Consider the following 22,839-nt stretch of genomic DNA (forward strand, 5'->3'; position numbering starts at 1 on the left):
GCTTACTCTTCACCTCTTTAACATGCATATCATTTTCAAGGAGCCACGAGGATCTACTCACCAATAGTATATTGGGAAGTTGGACTTTTAGCTGACTTTACACTAAACCATCTGTGATCGACGAGACTAAATAAATAACCTCCTCATTTCTGAGATATTAATATGCGCATAATCATACACGTAGTGTTACTGTATCTACTTCAGTTCTTGTTCACATTTTTGTTACAGAATGATGATACAGCTCGTAAAATTAGTGTTTACATTTCTTTAATATATAAGTAAATCAAGTAAATCAAGTAATATATAAGTAAATTAAGTATTTCAGACGCGTGTCAACAATTGTGCGTTCCAATGCGTTCATTCGAGTGCGCCAGATATTCTCCTGGTGGCAACTAGCTGAAACTTGTTACTCTATCGACAAGGTAAATTACTTTCTGCATTTAAACCTATAACATATTTCTAATAACTTCCTACAAATAACTGCATCTCAGCTAATATAATTTATCTGATCCAACAATACTGTAAGAGTTTTCGAAATTTTAAAGGCTCAAATTAAAGTTTCAACATTGCTCTTTATCGTAGATTTATTTGGAACGGTAGGCATATTTAAACAAATAATGACAAATCAATAAATCTTGATCGATAGCTTGGAAAAAGAAAATTGAATTTTCAGGGATTATTTCAAATTGATTTAAAAATATATTGCTATTGTAAGTGAAAGATTTAATTCATGATGAATATAAGAAAAGATTCTATATTCAGCATCTATAATGTGCACTAGATTTAAACAGCATGCCTGCGAATTCATTAAGCTATTTTACCATTCTCGTAGGCATTTATAAGTCATGCTGACATTGTGTGGGGACAGTAGGAAATGACTCGGGCGCTCCATGTGAGTACAATAGTATTGAATTGTGAGTACTATTGGCATAAAAACAATCTCTAATTAACCTAGCATGTACTTGAATGTATCAACTTTAAAAAAAATCGATCTGTTCATTTTAACGAAAAAAACGCGCATGTATAAAAATTATATCTCGAAAGTTTTCGGCCGAAATCCAAAGTATTTGTAGTTGAAAATTTGATTGAATCGACCATTTTGATATTCTGACTTTCCTTTACTGTTTGAACTTTAAAGTACATTTGAATTTGCGCAGTTACTATTTCTTTAAAAATTATTTAAATTAAGTAATTTCTTTGAATCGATGTATGAAATTTTGGGATCACATTTCCGAGATGTTACCGAAAGAGCGGAGATTAATTGTTTCAATTATTCTACATAGGAGTTCCTCAAAGTTAAAACGGTTTCCGACGAAATCACTAGTCGCTGCGACAGCTATAAAAAAAAAAGAATAGACAGTCATCCCAACGAACTAGCGAAAAAGCTGCACAAAACTAGTCTGCCTCGCAGACTGCATAGGAAACACCCAAAGGATCTTCTATCCTAACAGCACCAAGCCTCAACAGATGTTATCCACGAGGATAATATTTACGTGTTAATTAACCAAACCCGATACTACAATTTATCGAATGTCCTTGCTGGACAAATTGTAAAGAATCTTGGTGATAATAAAAAAAATAAAAATAAAAACATAGGGGTTAGTTGGCCGCGCTTAGGGAAAGCTTCGTCAACAAGCGGACGAAACCCAGTTTCGCTCATTGGTTCGATCGCTTCGCGCCAGCCGAGCTCGCCTCTGGTTGGTCACTGTTTTTTGTTAATGATTCGTAAACAAAGCCGCGGATTGTATTTTCGCTAAGAAAAAATTACTTCAAGTGACCTCAGGATCTCCCCATTTTCGGATTTCAAGACATTTTTAGGACGTAAATATAATATATAATATAATACAATTTTTTTTTCGTGGTTAAATCTATCATAGATTTAATGATTAGAGTTTTCCCTTTATTACGATCTGTTAAAAATTCAATATACCATTTTTCTTTTTTTTTTGAGCTGTTGTAGACAACGGTACGACATTATTCTAATATTTACAGCACATCTTTCATTGAAAATAAGGCGATCTAAAAACTCGAATATCAAGTCATAGTGAGTTGTAAGGAGGACGTTTCTTTAAAAACAAATTTCAATGATTCTAGAGACGTTATCTTAACAAAAATTTAATGATGGATTGTGAATGTAGAGGCACCATGCTTTGAAACGAGTTTAGTTTGATTATTGCAGATTTTCTTTTTACAAAACGAGAACAGTTTAAATATGAGCAATTTTGCAAAAATCAGAGAAACATTCAAATACTTTTTGGACTCACCCTGAGTAAGTTCGTTAAAATAATACATAGTGCAAATCATTTTCATTAAACTACTCCTTACTGCGATAAATATTTATTCATTCATTGTCATTCATTATTCGCAGCCGAGAAAATAAGATATAGTGTATCAACAAGTACACAGAAATTAATTCTACAGAACACAGCTCTTGTGTAGAAGTATTGCATCGTAAACTATATTTCTTCTTACGAAATCGGTTCAGGACATTTTTCACTGAATTATATCATTCGAATTGGCTTCACCTATCCTTTCTCACTTATCCAGGATTGTAATACGTCCGTGAAACTGTTAGCGCATTCACAATCGATAAATCACAGTCGTAAACGCGCGGACTTAGTTTACAACCTTATATTATACAGTATTGCATGGCACTTCGTGGAAACGTTTTCTGGATCAACGTCGAATGAACGACGTTTGTTCAGTGCTTGATAGCAATGATAATATAATCTTACTAGTTCTCATTTCCAAATGAGGAATTCCCGGAACGAATCATCCGATTTCAAAAATTTATATTTAAAAATATTACACACAGAAAATTATAATTCAAACACGAATATAACGGGAAAATGTGTGAGTTTTTGTTTACAAGTGTTCAATACGACTTCCTTTCGTTACACGTATGATATCATTGCGACATGAAAGTTCTTGCCAAACACGGTGCAATGTATCTCTGGTAATTGTTTGTACAGCATCACAAATGCGTTTTTTCAGTTCATTTACACTTGTAGGTAAAGGTGGTACAAAGACAAGATCCTTCACAAATCCCCAAAGGAAGAAGTCGCATGGGGTTAGGTCGGGTGATCTCGGAGGCCAACTGTGTAGAACCATATTATCGGATGAACTGCGACCAATCTAACGGTTTGGTAGTTCCGTGTTAAGAAAATTCCGAACCTCCAAGTGCCAATGGGGTAAAAAGTAAAACTCGCACATTTTCCCGTTATATTCGTGTTTGAATTATAATTTTCTGTGTGCAATTCTTTAAAATATAAATTTTTGAAATCGGATGATTCTTTCCGGGGAACCCTGTACTTCCGCGATACTAGTGTTTTACCATTGCGTTAATTCGACATCGAGGGACTAATTGAACTGCTGAAACGAAAAATGGCTGGTGATTGAATATATAAACTAAGTGGAAAAAATTGAGCCGTGCTAGCTAACGCTAACATTAACGTAACTACGGGGAGCACAAACGACAGCTGTTTTATATCAGTTTATAAATTTATTTATTTTTTATATCAGGTTAGAAGACATTTGTTCTGATTTTTAACAAGTGTTGTTGCAACATTTGCCGTAAGTAACATACAAATTGAATAAATAATTCATTAGTGTATCTTTACGATATGAATAAACGTAAATTAAAAAATTAGTGACCCGTCATTTCGACGGGTTCCGTAAATCTAGTGTTAAACAACATTCTGTGGATTGGTGATTTCGTCCGAGAAGATATTTAGAAAGTTAATTGTTTATCTCTGCGTCATATTGATTTTTACTTGTTCATGCTAAGTGGGCAGATTGAATTGTAGAAAAAAGGAACAGACGCGACAACGAACAAGAAACCAACGAGGATCGTAGACATGGATTGAGTTATTGAAAATATCAAATTAGATAGGATCACGGTCGGTTAAAATTTCAGATATTGTTTAAATATCTTTCTATGGACTGAAAATACATTGTTCAGCAAATGGTCGATCATTATTATCTATAATCGGCGGTTTCGTCTGTCGGGTGTGTTCGTGTTCGAACGGTTCTACCTGGCCAGTTCTCTAAATCCAGTAATTTCGGGTAATTCCGGTTAGAGACACGACAACTTAGAGAAACTTTAGCCGAAACTGCAGCCGATTGCCACTCTGTTTCCAGGCTACGCATTATTTAAGTTGCCGCTTAACGGCCCCTAAAGAATACTCTCGCGACATTTACCCACCCTATCCGAGGTGAACGTGCCCTGTTTCTTGTAAAATTTACCAGGCAGGTAGCCGGGGTTCGCGATCGCCTCCGGGACGAATTAAACCATTCACGCTCATCGTGGTCTTTCGTTACTACTACGCATGTATTTTAATTGCTATGCAATTTTTTGATCTGCGAGCACTAATATAGAAACCCGGTTACAGCTAGTCTACGACTTATCGTCGACCTGCCGCCACATAAATGTTATCTCTAGACACTTATAGTGTCCTACAAAAGTGTTCGTACACCTTTTGAAACGCGATAACTATTTTTAAACTGAATTAAACGAATTGAATCTTTCTTAGATGTCTACTAAATCATAAAACTAGAATGTTTCTTTTTATCAATATTGCTATTGCCTAGAATGACGAAAGAAAATAAAAAAACTCTTGTTTTTTAACCTTTTATCTCAGGCTACAACGAACATTTGAAAAATGTGTCTTGTAGGTGTCGGTAAGTTATGCGCATGTTCAAAATTTCACCGAAATCGGTTGACCTAAGTATGAGCTATAAACAATTAAAGATCGCAAAAATCACAGTTTTATCACGATTTTGACCAAAAATGTAAGAAAACTGCAGTTTCTGAAATCCTTCTACGCCTGTAGCTCGATTCTGCGTCAACCGATTTCGATCAAATTTTCAGCGTGCATATAAGATACCGAGAACTACAAAAGGCATTTTTTTAAATTTTCGTTAATAGGCTCATATAAAAAAGTATAAAAAACAAGGATTTTTAATTTTTTTTCTTTTCATTTCAGGTAATAGCAAAATTAAGAAAACGTTCTTTAGCCATCGCCTAGTAGTCCTCCTACCATTTAAAACAAATTCAAGTCATTTGGTTCAGTTTTGAACAATTTATTGTGTTTTAAAAAGTGTACAAACACTTTTGTAGGCCAGTCAATCTAAATTCAGAATTTTTCGAGCAAAATAGGCGTAGAACAATTAAGACGAAGTGAAACAGACGCAACCATTACAAGATGCATCCTTAAAGCATTACCTTCAGATTCTTCTGATGAACACGTGATTATTTGTAATTACTAATTACTAATTAGCATCTTGATTAACTTTTCATTGGATTGTGCAGCAAACGTGGTAAGGTAATATCGGGAAACGAGAAAATGAAACAGTACGCATAAATTAAATGACGGAAGGAGCAAGGGGCAAGGGGAATCGATAACCCGCTCCTCCTGGCCTCTTCAAATTCTTTTTTATTCCAGACTTTTGATTATTATTGGCTAACAATAAGTTATGCGCTGAACAAGAGACATCCCCGCGTCGATTAGCTTATTTACCAATTCTCTTTTACCAACAGAAGTGGGTTTCAGAAGGTCATAGAAAAGTGGGGACTACAGGCGTGCAGGTAAGGCGGAGCAAGGGAAATACCCCCCTTGCCCCTCTGCCGTAACGACGGACTTCTTCATTAATCTTCATAATCTTCATAATCTTCTATATTAATTGTAAAATAAATAAAATTGTTGAAATATACCTAAGTAAGTCTCAATGATTTTAGAGTCAAATAAAATACTGCAATAAATTCTCTACAATTGTCCCTCAGTTTCTAAGCAAAAATGGACAATTTGGGAAGAGGAGATACGAATTATTCGAGCCTCGCGGCTCGTTTTTATAGTTGTTGACAATCGGCACACACATAACCTTGACATAACCTCTGTTCCCAAATTCTCCATTTTTGTTTATAACTTGAGGGACAATTGGAGAGGATTTACTTTTTTTACTTTATTTACTTTTCTTTGCATAAATACGCGAATAATCTAATAAAATGAACTATTTCCTATTCGAAATAATATTGTACTTGTAAATATGGAGGGTGGTCTACGCAATTATTTCTAGTCGTAATTCCGTTGTTACATAAACAATTGTATGCAAAAAGAAATGTTCCAAGACGATTGTCAAAAACGGAAATTAAATAAAAGTATACTGTTTCGTTTGATTACTTTAATAAGTTCTAAATAGTGTAACAGTGTTATTAAATTCTTCTTATATCTTCACAATTTTATATTTCAGCTTCTCGATTTTGCCATAAACGCATAAACTCCGCAGTCTAGTTATCAGAAATGTTTACAATGTAATTAGTAGCACATACATGTTCAATTAATTCATTGAAATACACGTGTGTTGAAAATGACACGGATTAAGATACGTGAACATTGATTAGCCATACACGTATACACGTGTGTTAAAAATTACACGGATCAAAACATGCGATCATTGATTAGCGATACACGTGAAATAGGGGTCAATATTAATAACGGAGTTATGACCTGAAACAATTGCGTGGACCACCCCGTGTAGATTCTATTTATCTAATGCCTTTAGAAAGTTCGTTAATTTAAATAACAAAAGTATGTACTGTTTCCTACTCCGCTATTTTGAAAAAGTAAAGAGGAAATGTTATTCATACGCAAAGTGATTTCGCCATTTAACGGTAGGACATGCTCTGCTGCTCGGTGTGACCGGAGAACCATTAAGCAAGTGTAAGTGAATTCATTATTTTATGAAGCAATTTGCGAGGGTGATAGGTATGTTTCGGATTAGACCTCCTATATTACGAAGTGAAACAGCTGTCTTGTTCCTGGCAACAATATTGGCCGGTCGCTGCTGTTGGTCCACGAATTACAGTAAATTCTCCCTAATTGACGTTCAGATTGTACACAAGAATGGACAATTTCGGAAGAAAAGCTACGATTACCTGCGCTTTGCGGCTCGTTTTTATAGATGCTGATTGTCAACAATTATAAAAACGAGGTGCAAGACTCGAATAATCGTGCCTTCTCTTCCCAAATTCTCCATTTTTGTCCCCAAACTGAGCGTCAATTAGGAAGAACTTACTGTACTGAAATCATCGGCGATCACTTCACCGGCTGTTTTCCACGACACGAGTTCGTCGACGATTATTACCATCGACAATTATTCTATCGACACCGAATTTCGTCGACCGTGTTCGCCGACAATTGAAATCATCGACGATGTTTCGTCGATTTGGAATTTCTTTGATGCCCAGACCTAACACGTATCAAATCAGAAAGTACACTAATAAATAATGTAATTTCTCCCAGCAATGTTCAGACGTAGGAATTGAACCCGCAGATCTCAGAATACTGAGTCGCGATTTTTCGGGCCTCACGACTCGTTTTTATAGAAACTCGGAGCAGTCGGCAAAAAAAAGCGACCAGCATGCCGATGTACATTAATATGAATACATAGCAATGATAAAATAAGAACGATGACTTAACTTTCTTATTTATAATTTTTTGCCACGATTCGTGGGCAATTCGGTGGCCACGTGACACGATTCGAAGGCAATTTGGAGACCACGTGACACTATTCGAAGGCAATTCGGAGACCACGTGACACTATTCGAAGGCAATTCGGAGGCCACGTGACACTATTCGAAAGCAATTCGGGGGCCACGTGACACTATTCGAAGGCAATTCGGAGGCCACGTGACACTATTCGAAGGCAATTCGAAGACCACGTGCTATTATTCGAAGACAATTCGGAGGCCACGTGACACGATTCGAAGGCAATTCGGAGACAACACGCCACGATTCCGCGGTTTTTCTTACCTGACTCGCGCCCAAACAAACCATTTTGCGTTGCTTTCGAGAACTCTGTCTTCTCTTTCCATAGCATCAACGTAGCAATAAATTACATGGGCGTAGGACTAGCACAGAAAAGTTCACAGCAACCCGATACTGTAAATTCTCCCTAATTGACGCTCAGTTTGGAAACAAAAATGGACAATTTGCGAAGAGGAGATACGAATTATTCGAGCCTCGCGGCCCGTTTTTATAGTTACCGATTGCCGACAACTATAAAAAACGAGCCGCAGGGCTCGAATAATAGTACAGTAATGTTTCCCTAATTGTTGTCCATATCGTGCACAAAAATGGACAATTTTGGAAGAGGTGATATGATTATTCGAGCCTTGCAGCTCCTTTTTATAATTGTTGACAATCCGTAACTATAAAAACTAACTGCAAGGCTCGAATAATCGTATCTCCTCTTTCCAAATTGTCCATTTTTGTGCACAATCCGAGCGTGAATTATGGAGAACTTACTGTATTTGACATTTCCGGGAGAAATTACTATATACATTACGTATTGCTACCCGAAGTCAGTGAAATAATATCAATAAAACCGATGTTTCAACGTCTTGAACGATCAACGACCGAAGAAACTGTTGATGTTCTGAAGGTGTCGATAGGAGCACACCGTGACCTTTTATAAGACCACGTCATATCGGTAGGCAAGTTATACTGAATGCATACGAGGAACTTAAAGATAATTGAAACGATGATTTTATAGCACAGTGTGCTGTTCATATTGTGTATGCATGATGGCGATCAATAGCTTGGTAGCTAAATGAGTTCTCAACGTGACTTCTTCCTGGCTCTACTTACCAATAACAGGAGAACGAATATATGTACTTAATTATTTGGTTGGTACCCTTCTTTTTCGATCGATCATAATTGTAAATTTAAACGAAGGAGAATCCAGAAAATTTGAAAATAACATAATACATTCTATAAATATAAAGCAATTAATAACTTCTCCTTAAATTACGTGTCTACACTATTTTAAATATTTTTAAATAAGAGTGAAAACATGTACATTGATTTTTATTTTATTTCTACTATAAGGAAGTTTCAAATTTATGGATAAATATTTCTTTAAGAAATATTTGCAGTAATGAAGTGACAGGGCTTAAACAGTAAAAAATATTTTTCTTATCTTTTCTATTTTTGTACGTGTACGTCACAATGTGTACGTCCATTCTATGATGCGCGAATTCTGGTTCACCCTGTACATAGCGGATGGAGCAGCTCTTCTCACGATAGCTTGCACTTCTACTTTTGACCTCTAGAAATCGTTCTTCATAAGTATCCACCTTCACTGTACATATGTATATATTTGTCTCTAGGAATCGCGGTTTGTCTTTGGGTGGAAGGTTCTTCTAATATCGCTGATGGTCTTTCGATAAATTAATCGATTGGACCCTGTCAGACAAGCTGTAAACAATTTTAGAAACCAATCTACTATGGCAGATCCGTTGAAGTAAAAATAAGGTTATACAGAGTGGGCCAGAATTCGTAGCACAGCCGAGTAGATTCAACGAGGTGATTCTACGTGAAAAATAAGAAATAAATTTGGTATAATATTTTCTTATCGGGGGCTTCGTTTTCGAGAAAATCTACTTCAAAGTCTGCTCTTCTTTGTAAAGGATATAGTTATTGTCTATTCTTCTGCCACAGTTGTCTCCGACCGAGACAGTCTTTACAAACATTGCTGCAAAGACAGCTGAGGAAAGTGTAGGACCGATTGCCACCAACCCACCCATGTTAACGCCCTCGCAAAGATAGGACGAACTCGTTCCATTTGTTGGCAGAAATGATCCCTTCCTATTAGTCCCGAATTAGCCGTGATACTGAATTTTCACGAAACGAGGGACTCGAGTTCGGTGGACTGAAAACAACCAACGCTTCCTGATTCCCGTCACCGCGTCGACTTATTCCTAAAGCATTAACTTTAGATTCTTCTGATGAACACGTGATTATTTGTAATCACTAATTAAATAATTAGCATCTTGATTAACTTTTCATTGGATTATACAGCAAACGTAATGTACACGTGAGTATCTTACGCTACGTTAAACGTATAACGTCAAAATGACGGATGACTAATTTTTTAATTTACGATCATTCATATCGCAAAGATGCATTTATGAGTTATTTACTCAATTTATATGTTACTTACGGCAAATGTTACAATAACACTTGTTAAAAATCAGGATGAATGTCTTTTTGTTACTTTCGTAAACATTGTTTTATATTAACAAAACAGCTGTTTTTTGTGCTGCGTAAATCTAATGTCAAGAACCTAAAGGTAATATCGAGAAACGAGAAAATGAAACACACAAGGGGAAGGGGAATCGGTCGCCCGCTCCACCCTAGCCACTTCCAATTTTCGGACTTTTGATTATTATTGGCTAAGTTACATGCTAAGCAAGAGACATGATTGGGTGGAGCGGGCGACCTACCCCCTTACTCGCGATGATTAGCTTGTTTACCAATTCTCTTTTACCAACAGAAGTGGGTTTCAGGAGGTCATAGAAAAGTGGGGACTACGGGCGTGTAGGTGAGGCGGAGCGAGCGGGATACCCCTCTTGCCCCTCTGCCGGAACAACTGACTTCTTCTGATCAACGGACAATAATAAAAAAACGGAATGTTTCTATCATTACCAATGTTTGTAAACACTATCTTGGACGTAGACACCTGCGGTAGAAAAATGAACGACGATTAAATCCATTACAAAGGTGTATTATACCGAATCGATTGTATTAGATTGGTGCGTATGAAATGTCGGATTTTTAAGTGAGTATATAAAACTGTACATCTTTTTTCAAGAGCTGTTTATTTAATCAAAATATGCTCCATTAGCTTCAATACACTTTTCCCAACGAGTTTCAATGCATAGATGCCTGTCTTAATGAAATTTTGATCTTTAGGATCAATAAACTCTGATATGGAATTTTTCATACTGTTTAGTCCGTAAATACTGTTCTAAATGTTTAAAAAAATGAAAGTCGGTTGGCGAACGATCCGGCGAATAAGCTGGGTGCTGCAAAATTTCATATTTTAATTCATTTAATTTCGCAATTGTTTTGCACGACGTACGCGGCCGAGCGTTGTCGTGGAGAAGTATTGGGCCATGCCGATTAACAAGCGATGGGCGTATAATTTTCAATTTTTCATGCATTTCATCAATGTACCGGCAGTAATTTTCGGCTGTAATTGTCTCCCCGGTTCGAAGGAACGAGTAGTGAATTACTCCAGTCACATTCGTTTCCACCATTGCTTTCGAAATATCATTTTTCACAGACGTTTTGGGTCTTCCATGCGGTTCATTTTGTAGGGAAAATTCACCAAACCGAAAATTTTCGAACCAACGCTGCGCTTTTCGATCGTTCACAGTATTCTCCCCAATCGTCTGGTTTATATTGCGCGCAGCTTTTGCAGCATTATTACCAAGATTATACTTATATAAAAAAAAATTACACACACACGAATATCGGTTGAATTTATATCCTTACGAAATTCAAAATAAATAACAAAATGGAACACTTTTGAGAAAATCTTCTTGGTTGAAATGTGATTCTGGCAATGGACAGTACGACTATAAACGATGTTATGCCAAAAACAAAAGCATAACGAAAACAGGGAGACAAACGTTGACACGTAAAGAAAATCCGACATTTCGTATGCATCATCCTAATACTACGAATTCCGGACCACCCTGTATAGCGATTAATGTCGTCGCAAACTGTTCTTTTAATATTACAAATGAAAAGGTGGCATAGTCCACCGTTATGTCAATACGTCATCAAATTCTGGTTATAGCTGTTATGATGATCACCTTTTTTTACGAAGTTGCAATGTATTTAATTTTCCTTCGCACAAATTCATTCCAAGAAAATGTTATAATGCATTTCTTTCTAGATTTATCAAAATGTTTTCTCCAATGCTTTCTCACGACTGGTATCTTGGTGTAGTAGAATATTAAAATGATTAATTAACACGGTTAAGTGAATTCATCCGTTAAAGATCCTTGCAATAAAGGTTAAAAGCGCAGTAATAGCATGAATCATAAATTACGTCCGCCACGAAAACGAGGAGGAAAGGTAACATAGCGATCAATCATATTTTACGTTCGAGCGTTTTGTATCGTAAGAATGAAACTGTTGGACGCATGTCCCGGCGTTTTCTCCCTGCAATCGTAAGATCAACGGTTTTGCGAATTATCGGTGACATGTAAAATCGCAGAGTCATCGGGTTATATCAATGTACAATATCATGCAGAGAAAATCAGATGTTGCTCGGTTCGATGCTGCGCAATGACAACTGACAGCATGATGCATGAAGAGAGACCAGTTAAATGAGATAACTAACGTAATCAAAACTGAAATATTGTTCAGAATAATCGCCACACTCTGTCCACAATTTCTGTTAAATTTCTGTTCACAAAGATTGCGAGCACAAATTCAAATTAATCCTTGGCAGGGATGTAAGTTTAGGGTTATCCAAACTTAAACATTAAAGATTTCGTTCAACCAGCATACACGCATTAAATTAGAGACTCCGATAAGTAGCTTACAATATTTTTTTGCGATCTGGAATAATTATTTAAGCTCCGTAACGCCGATCGCGATAGTAAATAATTATGTTGCCGGAAAGGGTTAATTTCTCCTCTGACTAATTTTTATATCGGATCTCTAAGCGAATCTACAGGGTGAGTCTCGTAACATGACGATCTCAAGTAATTCATAAAATGTTTATTGTATGAAAAAATGTTTCTCTCTCTCTCTCTCTCAGGTAGAAGTTGCACGGCTTCTAGGGGAACATATAGTATTCTAATCAGATTCATGTTATTTTGCTTTTTTATCAAGACATGAAAAGGTCACTTCCAATTTTTTTAGTGGAATAGTTCATATTTCTTCCCGAATTCGGACAAAGCGTTGAATACTACATAAAAAAGTATTACACGTAAATGGGGTTTGAGATACATAGTTACTGAGATATTAGCAAAATAAGCTTTATTTTAAGCGATGTTCCTATTGTTAACCGTTATAATCAATACAATTACGTAGTCTTATTATTAGAGAACGAGAAACATTTTCAAGAGTTTCTGCTGTGATCGCAGAGCATTGTACGATTAATACAGTAAATTTTTTCTAATTGACGCTTAGTTTGGAAACGAAAGTGGACAATTTGGGAAGAGGAGGTACGATTGTACCCGCTTTGCGACTCATTTTTATAGTTGTTGATAGTCGGTAACTATAAAAACGAGCCGTACGGCTCGAATAATCGTATCTCCTCTTCCCAAATTGTCCATTTTTGTGTACAAGCTGTGCGTCAATTAGGGAGGATTTACTGTACTTACAATATGGATCGACCGCTCTTAAACAAAGTTGTCCGACTACGTTGTATTTAACAGTCGCGTTGATTAATGGTCTTTCCTAATAAACATAATTTATTTTCGCTAATATCTCAGTAACTATGTATTTCAGACCACACTTGGTGTAATACTTTTTCATGTAGTATTCAACGCTTTATGCAAATTCGCGGGAAGAGATATTAAGTATTTTATTGAAAAAATTCAATTATTCGTCTCTATATCTTGATAAAAACGCAAAATAGCATAAAACTATATTATATAAAAATAAATATTTTATGAGTTATTTGAGGTCGTCATGTTACGAAACTCGCATATCGGATCTTTAAGCGAATCACCACTTTCATACTTAATTTTATGGACACCGAAATCAATAATCCTCTCACTGACCGAATGATTTCCTCCGATACAAATGAAAGGAAAACATCCATTTTTATGAACGCGTTTCGACGTGCTTCGGAAATTCGAAATCCATCAACATCACGTTCCGAGCGATTTCTTCGCTGTTGAAAAATGAGTGCTCCGCGTTATCAGCTCTCAACACGATGATAAGGCAACAGCAATCGTAACGTGATAAATTGTTATTCAAATTAAATGCATGCGAAGCAAAGTCATCGATAAAACAGTTCATTCTAACAAGAGCATCCGCACGGTTGCGATACAATAATGAAGTTCATGCACATATCGAGGCCCGGTTAATTGACTGGTCGTGGCTTTCTCCGTTCCGTGGTTTCACAGGCTGAAAAGAAATGAATGTTTTTGCACATCCCTGGTGTCTCAGAGAAACATCTGCGGACGCTGCGCACATGCGGATAAACGAACGCGTCGAAAATCTTTTGTTGCTTCGTCGGCACAAAATTTGGAATTTAATTAAATGTCGTTGCGACCGACATCAGGGGCTTTTGGGAAGGGAGAGAGAGCATGGTGCTAGATAATGTAGTCTCTTGGTGGTTTTTACGACCGGCCCGGGAACATGTGAGTGGCACCGAAAAAGAAATTGACAGGTCGTCCGTACGCCGATGCCAGCGAAGCCCGAGTCTTATTTTGTCGTGGAGAAAATGTGAAAGTAAGAAACATTGTGTATGTAGAAAAGCATCGCGACGGATATGGTCAGAATTTCGGCCGCGAAAACGCGCCATGTCGATCGCTTTTTTCTTCTCGTTCGAGAAATCGCCATTAAAGTAATTGTTATCGAATTATTGCGACTCGCGACAGCAATAACCGATAAACACGCGGCAAATTAAGTGCCTAATTAAATACCGAAAAGGAATTACCAGCCAATCGAAGTGAAGCGGAAACTCGACGTGTTTTTGCGCTGCTTGGCACTTGCGCTTCCAGTTGCATTTATCGCGTAAATTCTTCTGAGTTCGGCGAACCACAAACGTGGCGATGTTCGATTGAAAAAGACAGTATCGTGTCTTAAAAAACTGGAAAATAGTACGATGCGACAAGTAACGTGTTCAAAATTGTTTCATACATTGTAAACAACTTTAGAAATTGTTCGACTTACACCGTCCTCTCTACATAATAAATTAATCGTCGTGACAAGCGTATTGTTAGCGGTCAAATTTGGAAAAAATGTTATATTACCCGTCGGAATTCGTTCGCGGCATGTGTCTCCAAATTATAGCTGTCAAGTGGAAGATATTTCACGGCACACGACTTTCGCTTGTCGTTACTGTTGTGCTGTGTGAATTTAACCGGTCATCCGATCCAAGGAACACAAGCGAGAGTTTTATTATGCTGCCTTACAAGTATCGACTTTTACATTTAATTTGTATTTGATTTAATGACGAAAAGCAGTGGCTTATCGTACGTCGAAAGAACCACTGAAAATACATCTGTGTCGTACATCTTCTTCGTTATTCGTGCAATTTAAAATGACAGGATACAGCACCACGAACAATTATTAACAGTTTGAACACGATAAGCAAATTGTTGGCTCCATGTAGAGGATAATTTTACGCGGTTCACAAATATATAGGGTGTTTCATAATTCATGGTACAAATTGAGTTTGGCAGATTATATGGCTGGAAATAAGGCGGTAATGAATAATAACGAAATTGCGTGGGAGACTTCGTTTTCGAGGAAATCAAATTCAATTATCAGTGCAACGCATGCTTTTTGAACAATATATTAACTGAAAATAATAAGCGAAATTTTTCATAATTTTCAACGAAAAAATACACTGATTATTTTAGTATCCTGTGTTTAATGTATTGTTTAATCGTATCTTGATCGTAAACAAGCCCTGACATCGTTTACTATCAAGATATGATTAAAGAATACATTAAACACAGGATACTAAAATAATCAGTGCATTTTTCGTTGAATTTAGTTTATTATTTTCAGTCTATATATTGTTCAAAATGCATGCGCGTTGCACTAATATTTAAATCTGATTACCTCGGAAACGAAGTCTCCCACGCAATTTCGTTATTCTTGATGATCATTTTATTTTCAGCCATAGAATCTACGCGACTGGATTTGTACCATGAATTATGAAACCCCCAGTATAAGTGTTTACATTAAAGTTTTCAAAATGTCTGTAATTTCGAATATTGGAAAACCAGATCATTCGTTGTGCACACGAAATCACTACACGTTCATTGTCTTTGTTGAAAAAAAGGAAATTTTAGCCTCGAACAAAAATTAATCTATAGTTTACTTAGTACTAAGATACTAAGATATCGGTTTACATTTTCGTCGGTTCCGTCAGTGGGCAACGACGGTGATGTAAACTGTATATAATAGATACCGCGATACATCATCACCGGTACCATTAGATACACATCGTGCTCTGACTGTTTGGGGATCCCAGCGTCACGTATACAATGTGAAACGCGACAAATAAACGTCTCTGATTGGTGGATAAGACGAACCCAAGAAGGGTATAAAAGAAGCGTTTTTTCTTACCGGACTCGCAGTAGAGTTTGGTCGCTCGATCGTTTTCGCCCATATACCTTCTCTCAATAAAGGAATAAAATAAAGTCTTTTTAAGAAAAGAATTAGAATCATATTCATTTTCATTCCATAATCCCAACAGTTTTAATAACGAAAATCATTTGTCACGAAGAAAATGCCAATTCAATTATAATGAATCGTTGTGATTAATTCTGTTAGCTAAAATTGTTGACGTTCTGAAAAATAAAGATTTATTTATCTATAAACTAGCTAACTAAAATAAACAAATCAACGATACAAAATTGTTAAACACATTGGATAAAAGTAAAGTGCCGAAATCCTCGTAAAAAATGCTAAGTGTCCGCATCGTAATTTCACATATGTGTTTAAAATATGAAATTATGTGCACTGTACACATAGTGGAATTGGAGAATGAAACAAAAATTAACGAACGTTAATAAAAAGTTTCTAGCGCGATCATTTCCGAGAAGTGTATGTAAGTTGATCAAAATCGCAGCTTTCTCACTGATTCATTAATGAAAATTAACACAGCCGTTTAACATGAATATGAAGTTCGAACACAAATGAAATCGACAAAATTAGCAAATCCACAATTGGAAAAAATTCAAACTATCTAGTTTGAAGAACAGAAGCGACGTTTTCAAAGCTTCAGATTTCCTCTGAAAAGGTTGGTTCAATGAATGAACTGTATATCGAATACGGTGGAGTACGTTTTATACTTGACGAAAGTACGGTCGCTGAAAATTGGAAATTCGACAATTTCGTACACGCATTTCGATTTCCTCGGGAGCATTCTTCGAATGTGATTAATCGAAGGTGCGATATTATGATTGCCAGGCGTCAGAATGGTCTTTCTCAAGGCAACGACTGGAAGCCACGAGTTTTTAATCATCCCGTAAAATACACGCTACCGGTTAAGGGTTAACACTTCGTTATCCAGCAGCTAGAACCATCTATCTTGTGGCGCGGAGCACAAATGTCTTTCCCATCGGTGAGATACTACAAACAACGACATGCAACGCCCGCGAGCTCACACACGCGTAAGCGCGCGAGCGCTGGCAGGCTCAACCGCGCACACATGTACAGATACTCACACAAGCGTGTGCCCCGGTTTAAGTAGAAACACACCGGGCGTCGTAATCGGCATAAGTATGGGAATTCGCGTATAGACCTATAAAAGTCTTCGCAACGTTTAACTGCGGCGTCCCAAGCATAAACTAAAGATTGTATTGCTTATAGAGCGCAGAAATATACCATAGCTAAGACGGTGCAACGCTTTTATACGTCCCGAGCTGGCATGTCTTTCCTGTGCTAAAATTTTCGTACCTTTTTCTTTGTTTCCCCGTCCCCCTCCGCCAAGTACCATTTTTATTTCCTTACCCCGCAACTTTCCCTTGCTCTTATTACGTGGCTGTCGAAAAAGCTCGGGTTCTGCGTAAGCTGTTTTCTCGATTTACGAATCAATGGAAACGTCGGTTTGCATAGTAGTAGAATTTGCTCGAGTTAGCCCTTTCAATGTGTTTAGCCCGTACGTGATACGAGCGAGAATCGCATTCTTTACTTTGTGGTGTTTATGAAAAATTTTAATCCACCATGATCTTTGTATGATTTATAATATAAATATAAAATGTAAGCACGAGCGATCCAAATGGCATTCACATAATACGAATATAATATAAAACAACAATATCTCTTCTCTATTATAATATTTCGTTTTTGTCAGCACAGCCAATAATTATGTTATCGACCACGGCACAAATCAAAATGCGCGTTGCTATGGATTTGACAATTTTGGACGAAAATAAACAATTTTCGACTAGAATTGGCAGGCATATAATTATCAGTTTATAGCTTTACACAATATTTTCCGTGCTAATGTTGAGTAGTCGATGGATAAAGTAAGAAAATACAACAATGGCTAGAGAAGTTAAAAATGAAAAGAAAATAAGATCGAAGCACTGCAGTTATATTTTTACAATTTGCAAAGTGCAAGGAGCTTTCGTGCTTGTGTCATTCGAGAAATTAGTTTGATTTTATGAAACTATGAAAGTTGCTGACTCAATAGTTGAAACGTTAATGATATAAAACGCACTGTAGTGTAATGTTGAACCGTCTCCAGACTGCACTCAATATTCTCTCGTTTCGCACTCCCGGTGCAGCATAAACGAAAATCACGATTTCCGTATCATTCATCATGTTCGTACAGCACCTATGCCCATCGTTTATTGATGTGAGGAACGTTTCTCAGTTACGGGCGATAAAACCAATGCGCGTGTGACTGCAGCCACAACGTCCGTCAAAAACGACGTACGTCGTAACGTTCGCTATGAAAACGCTCCTGTCGCCGCAGTCTGTAAGGGCGTTTATAGTTATGAAAATCGATCTTTCCTTCGAATGAAATATTTGCGACTTGGACTGTTTTCAAATACCAGCCCGGAGTGACGATGTCACGTCTGCGAGTTGAAAGAATCGATTGAATAACTTAGTTCCAAAATGGAACAGAACCGGGAAGAACGAACAATTTTTGGCATTTCTCCAACTGTATTTGTGCAAGAGTACACGATAAATTTCGCGGAAACTGCTACATAAATTTTGATGTTAATTGTTGCACGTTTGCCTGCGGATGCATTTAAAATAAGCTTCGCCGATACGTCTCGCGTGATCTTTTGTCAAATCTGTCCGACGAACGTAGTTTGACGTTCCAAAATCAATCTTCAGAAATACGCGAAACTCTCTCCCTCTCTCTCTCTCTCTCTCTCTCTCTCTCTCTCTCTCTCTCTCTCTTTCTCTCTCTCTTTCAAGAAACACGCTAGAAAATGTAGGCGAGAATTTCGGCCTAATCGACACAGAAAAAATAGCGACGTCAAATATTAATCATTTTTATTTGTCACCGAGAACGCGGATTCTTCAAGGCGCCAAGAGGAAGCACTGCGTGACCCCTCGTCATACATAGCTGTCACAAAGGAACGTTCCCACGTGTAACATGCCGATTTTAGCGAGATTTTAGTATAATATAATATGTTGAGAAATATTTCACACGTGTTTTTTATATCCTTTAGCTTTGTCAAAGTTCCGAGAAAGTTATTAATTTAAACAATAGTTAAGGTATAAAATCGTTTTTTCAATTTCTCTTATTAATTGTTTATCCATTTTAAAGTAACACGGTATGCGTAATCTACGAGCCAAAATAGAGGATACGCGTTTTTGGAATTCTTTTATTTTCGCCGTTTGACAATATTATGTACTTTAACAATATTACATCGCCGTTTAACGTTATTACACGTTATTAACAGAGAGAACTATTCGGAGATGTTTTGTAACCGATAACGTAAATTTCTAAAAACCTTTGAAATTATAAATAACGTGGTAATAGTTGAGTTAATTGTTTCTAAAATAACCAAGGAACGTATTAACGTGACGCCCGTAAATCGCTTTACCGTATTAATGCAATTTTTGTTAAGGGTCGCAATGGAATTTTCGAAGTTTACAAATATTTTTCGTTCCTTTCTGTTGTATGCAGCCACGAAAAGACTTATACAGTATGAGCTACAGAAATCAATGTTCCTTGCACTGAGGCCCGGCACGGCAGTGATTATACTATTATTACCACGACACGTTAATATGTACAGCACCTTTTTTGGTTGTTTTAAAAATAGCAAACCCAACTAGGATATGTGTACCAATTACTGTGCCTATGAAAATGACGCGTTGGCATTTCTCACAAATTAAATAGATATTTGTACCTATATCGCACTTCGTAAAACATTTCAATTTTAATGTCTTTTATATAAGCGCGAAGCTTTTCATAACTGAAATATATGAACAATACGAAATATTTAACAAAATATACATAACAATTTTCGAGCGAGTTACTATGCCCTTAATAAGATGAAAAGTTCATTACTGTTCTCAAAAGCTCAGTTACCGAGGCATTTCTAGGCACAGTAAATTCTCCCTAATTGAGGCTCAGCTTTGAAACAAAATGGCTGGCGGCTCGTTTCTATAGTTACCGATTGTCAACAACTATAAAAACGAGCCGCAATTTCTTTCGAAATTGTTCATTTTTGTTTCCAAGCTGAGCGTCAATTAGGGAGAATTTACTGTACTGTATGTCAATTTCTGTACGCTGATCTAATTACTGTGCTTCAGTTACTGTGATCAGTTCTAAGTAATTAACCTTATAACAAAAATGTCAAAACATAAATTAGTCCGTATCAAATTATTTAGCATAATTCATTATATATATTTCAATACTTACGTTATTATCAAAAAAAGAAAAGAAAATCTTACGTAGTCGTAGGTTTCAGGGAACAAGAAAGTAAGGTTAGACGTGGAACGTGGTTTGTTATGAGAGGATCAACGCACGTATCGAAGAAGAAATAAAAACATAATGCAGTTACAATACACAGTAATGGAAACAAGACAAGAAACTTGTTTCAGTTACTGAATTACTTTAAGTAAAGAAATATATCTAAAAAGTCGATTATATTATATTACTGTTTTTCTGTAATTTGATCGAGTTTTATAAATATAATAGTTTATTTTTTTGTTTTGGACGTATTTTTTCATCTTTATTTGCGACGTGTTTCTGTAGCCTTTTAACAACATCAAGGCCAAAACGCATCAAACCATTTTATCGGAAATTGAAAATCTTAGTCTTCGCATTTTATAGATCTTAAGAAGTTGAAGTTTTGATTCGGTTATGATAATTACAGATAAATTTTTATTTAAAAATTTCGATATCTTCAATTTTTAACAATGTTGTTTTTAAATATAAGCAAAATTTATCGTGAGGGCACACGTAATTGACACACTTAACCTACCACGGTATTTATCGTGCCAAAGGTTGTCAGAAATTTATGTTATCGGTTACATAACACATCCGAATAGTTATCTCCGTTAATATTTATTATAATTATAATAAATAAAATATTATAATAATTATTTATAACATAAACAATTAATAAGGAAAATTCATAAAAAATCTGCTCTGTTAAATACTGCTTAAATTAACAACTTCTTCGGACCTTTGATTAAATTCACCAATAAAAACAAGCATTTAAAAAAAAAACATTATTCTCGAGATATCAAAAAAAAAAATGGTTTTACCCCCGACTTTTCTTCACCCCATAGGAATGGATCATTGCAGATATAAAAAAGTACGTATCAAATAATTTTTTAAGAAACTATATTACACTAAAACCTCATTAAAATCGTTGTATTACACTTGGAAAGATTACCTTGTCGGAAAAAAATGACCGAAAGTCTCGGTGGGAGAAGGCGCGTACAATGCTGTAGAAAATGATTCGAAAGCGACGCATCTGACAGGCTGTTGTTTCTCGAGACATTGTACTCCACGCAGGCATATTGCATGGACGGCTAGTCTTAGACTGGTCGCGTAAACGGTGCATCGCTCTATTCGCGTTTGCTTATATTCCACCATGGGGCTGGTCAAACATTTCCAGCGTGGCACGTATGCATACGGGGGCATAAACGTGTCAGAGAAGACACGCGTGTCAATAAGAAGTCACTTGCGACCATGAGAGGGCTGAACGGGCCGCACGAGGGCTGAAAATAACCTGCGGTGTGGCTGACCTCTTCCGCTCCGCACACGTCACATATGTAACCGCATGTATTTATGCAGATTTGACATGTAAACGCGAATTGCTATTAGGTCGTCTCGATACGGTCGAAATTTTTGTGACATCGTGGCACCAGATCACCCGTGTTTGGTAGACACGAAATTTAGTATCAACAATTTGGGAACATACTTTTTTATTTTGTATTAGCTCGAAGTATTACTATATGCTTTACTTTCACAAAGATATAGCTGGTGGACACTATTATCGTTTGTTATATCACAGAATGTTCCATCTCATAGTGTGTTAAAATTAAAAGTACAGTAAATTCTCGATGATTGACGCTCAGATTGTACAAAAAAAGTAGACAATTTAGGAAGAAGAAATACGATTATTCGAACCTTGAACCTCGTTTTTATAATTGTTGACAACTGTTAGCTATAAAAATATGCCGCGAGACTCGAGCAATCGCATTTTCTCTTCCCAAATTGTCCATTTTTGTGTATCCGAGCGTGATTAATTAGGGAGAATTTACTGTATCGATAACGAAGATTTCAAACTGGAAGATACAAAACGGAAAGCTGGGTCAATAAGATTTCAAATTTAATTAAACAGAGATTTTGTTCGAACTTTTTGACAAAAAGAAACACGATAAAAATATATATTGGAACAATTAATTAATTAATTAAATAACAATTAATTAATTAAATAATAGCATGGTAAATACGTTATTAATAAAATAAGTATTACATGAAATTAACGGTCGTTAACTGTTGCAACAAAAATAAAAACCTGTTTTCGTAAAATTTTCCAAATTTGTCGAAAGCGATAATGGTTTATGTGTGAACATAATTATATAGTGCTTCAGAAAGTGAATTTTTTTTTTCTCCTTCATAATGTTGACGCAACACCTCAACAGGTTCCTTCGTAAGGCTACGATCACAGCGGAATCGATATCGAACGATTCGATCAACGTCGTCGGTCTTGTGGGTTTAACTTGCCCGATTTTTTTCAAATGCGTGGGTAGCACGTGTATGAACTCCTTGTCTTAAATTGTAAAATAATTCTATGAAAATGAACAAGTCTAGTGACTATAGAATATATTCAATTATTTTTTATAAAATAATGTCAACCTT

General features: G+C 36.4%; 1 protein-coding gene across 2 annotated transcripts in view; it reads right to left on the minus strand.

Moving 5' to 3' along the window:
- LOC117218360 (protein UXT homolog) overlaps positions 1 to 22,839 on the minus strand; it is a 62,909-nt gene that overhangs the window by 1,097 nt on the left and 38,973 nt on the right. Inside the window, exon 1 of one of the 2 annotated variants that reach the window (XM_076528788.1) lies at positions 62 to 381. The exons of the other annotated variant lie outside the window; for it this stretch is intronic. The gene's annotated coding sequence lies outside the window, so the exon portion shown is untranslated. Of the gene's footprint in view, positions 1 to 61; positions 382 to 22,839 lie in introns of those variants that run through there. 2 annotated transcript variants of the gene reach the window in all.

This window comes from Megalopta genalis, chromosome 2 (genome assembly GCF_051020955.1).
Source record: "Megalopta genalis isolate 19385.01 chromosome 2, iyMegGena1_principal, whole genome shotgun sequence".
Taxonomy (NCBI): domain Eukaryota; kingdom Metazoa; phylum Arthropoda; class Insecta; order Hymenoptera; family Halictidae; genus Megalopta; species Megalopta genalis.